The following is a 3242-nucleotide window of genomic DNA, read 5'->3' on the forward strand; positions in this document are numbered from 1 at the left end:
ATACATACATATATATACACACTTATATATATACATATATACACATACATATATACACATTTATATATATGCATATATATATATACACACACACATTTTAAAAAACTGAAGAGGGTCATGTAGAGTGATGAGAATATATCATGATTAATCCAATTAAAGATGCCTGAGGTCTTAAAAGAAAACAACAAAGAGGACCCCCTTCCCTGGACAAATAAATCTCTAACAATCCTTGATTCAAATGTTAAGTAAAACCAAGGCAGTGGGAAGTAGTAGGATGTAGGAGTATAAGCAGAAAAAGATAAAAGTACCTTGTTCAAGGGAAACAAATGGATCTTGATAAGAAAATTGAACAGGGAAAAATAAACATAAACACAAATATACATCTTAGAAAATAAGGGGTGCTCCCTGGAGAGACAAAAAATGTGTAAATTTCTGAACAAGAAGTTTGAACTATCTAGTAAAAAGCATAAAAGAAAAAAAAAAGAAAGAAAAAGTATGGCCAATAGAAAGTATGAAATATGACCACAGAAAAAGTTTTAGCACAATAAAGTACAATATATTTAAAAGACTCAAACTTATTGATCTAAGCCCACAGATTTTGTGGCAAATAAGCATACAGAAAAGTTGAAAGGAGTGAATGGAAAGAGATATACCCGGAAAACATGAACTTAAAGGAAGCTGAGATAAGAATTTTAGGTTAAGACAGAATTTAGGACAACAGACGTCCTAAAGGTCAGAGAGGCATTAATATGGGGAAAAAGGAAACTTAGATCAAGATGTGACAACTATACATGCATCAATCAAATTAGTGTCAAGATATATGAAGGAACAATGGGTCAGTTTGGGAGAAGTGCTTACAACTTACAGTCTCGTTATTTGCCCAGGAAGCTAATGGCATTGCCCTTAGCTGGTTGGTGTACTGGGGGAGGGGACAAAGGCTCAGCTCCTAGCTTTTGCCCTTCCAAGTGCATTGAAAGAAGGAACGCCCCCACGCTCACTTTCCTCAGCCTGGAGAGCTGGGATGTGAGATCCCGTGTATTGTGTCCCCAACTCCCATTACCCCATCTCTCAGGGGACTTCCCCCAGCCTCAGCCCAGCACTGCCCTTTCCCCAAAGCCGCCTCGCCTGGACTGTCATCTCCTGTCCCCCAGGAGTGTTGGGACAGGGCTGCAGGATAAATGATCTGGAGGCAGCTGGTCTGCCTATGCCTGCTGCCATTTGTCCCCATGGCAACTGGTTCCTCTGCTGTCCTCATGTGACAAGTGCTGTGGACCCTGGCTGGTAATGATCCAGCCAAGGATCGAAGGGCAGAGAGTAGAGGCCACAGGAAAGGTCTCAGCAGCCTGTCCCCTGGTCTCTTCTGCTCCAGCGCTAGGATCCTGCCCCTTTTGGCTTGCCTGGGGCTTCTCCAAGTCTTTCTGTTCTCATCTATCCTTTCTCTTTTCACAGTGGCCTTTCGGGGCTCAATCTGGGGTGGAGTGATGGCATTCAAACTAATTCATCGTCTTCTGAGGAACTAGAATTCCTTATGTGTCTTTGCTTCCTTACAGGTGGTAGCTGCTTAAGATATGTTTGTAGCAACATTGACCTGCCCTGTCTCACCTAACTCCCAAGTACATGACGAGGAACAAGTATGTTTTAAAAACATAAATAGAAAAATATAATACGTGTACCTAAATTAGTATAATTTAGCACATAACTACTTAGTAAATAACCACTAAATAAATATTAATTCAGATGAGTGACACGAGTAGTTTGCATGCCGCAATTACAGTGTTATTTCTTCGTACTAGAGCTGTTACGCTTTGTTCAGAGAGAAAAAAGGATTACTTCAGGTGAATTTTGACCAAATCCTTGAACACACTTAGTTGTAGTTTGGGATTTGTTATTTCAAAAACAGTTTAACTTCTCAATTTTGACCAAAATATGCCGACTGTGAGCGAGCTTTGTAAAATTGAATGCAGAAGTTTTGATCAAGGGGCAAAAACTGTCACCCTGTTTTAAAGAAAATTCACATGCCCTTCTTGGTGATATTCTAAGAAGAAAAAGGAGAAGTGCTCTTTGCGAGTGAATTTTCCTTACCCTTGTTTTCTACCTCCTTTAGAGAGTGGATCAAGCCCTCATTTACTTGGCAAGCAAAATGTACTCCATAATTTCCAAATAAGGAGTAAAGTTTGCCACATACACATCTGAAACTTAAGACTATGGATTTAGTCTCAGGTAAGAACAAAGAATGTCTGTGTCCTATGAATTCGCCAGAAAACTCAGTTTTGAGTTGACCTAGTTAACTCATGTAACAAGTGCCATTCAGGGAGTCCCTGGGTGGCCCAGTCCATTAAGCATCTGACTCTTGGTTTTGGGTCAGGATCTTGAGATCAAGCCCTGCCTCGGGCTCTATGCACAGCTCAGAGTCTGCTTGATTTTCTCTCTCCCTCTCCCCCTCACCACCCCCAATAAATAAATAAATAAATAAATAAATCTTAAAAAAAAAAGTGCCATTCAGGTACCTGATACATGAGAACATATCAGTTTGTTTGTTTGTTTGTTTATTTTAAAGATTTTATTTATTTATTTGACAGAGACAGGAGCACAAGCAGGGGGAGTGGGAGAGGGAGAAGCAGGCTTCCCGCTGAGCAGGGAGCTCGATGTGGGGCTTGATCCAAGGACCCCGGGACCATGAGCCCAGCCGAAGGCAGACACTTAACAACTGAGCCACCCAGGAGCCCCAAGAACATATCAGTTTAAATAAAATATTAACCATTTATCCTTTGTAAGATTTCAGTTCTAGCCCTTTTTCCAATTAGATCACTATAAATTAAATTATCGGGTCTGAATTACTGTAACTCTCTATAAAATTGCCTTTACTAATGTAACTTAATATTGCTGTCTTTGGCATTCTTGAATGTTGATATGAGAAATGGTCCTGTGGAATTAGGCGTTTCTGTAACCTTTTAGAAGTGTCTGTTGCAAGGGACTAAGAATCTAGCAAGAGCTACCATTCAGAGAGTACACTGTATGTTCTAGGTGCATGCTTTAGTGAATTTAATTCTTACTATAAACTTGCTAAGTGGATATTACAATCCTCCTTGTATAGATGAGGAAACAAAGGCCAACTTAAACAACTTGTCCACAGCACACAGGATTCAAACCCAGGCCTGTTTGATCTTGAAGTCTGAGACCTTAACCTATGTTTTTGCAATATTATTATGCTTCTCAGTCTTCCTAAGGCAGGGATTCCAGGA

Source organism: Leptonychotes weddellii, chromosome 8 (genome assembly GCF_054177405.1).
Source record: "Leptonychotes weddellii isolate Sample4059 chromosome 8, ASM5417740v2, whole genome shotgun sequence".
Lineage (NCBI taxonomy): Eukaryota > Metazoa > Chordata > Mammalia > Carnivora > Phocidae > Leptonychotes > Leptonychotes weddellii.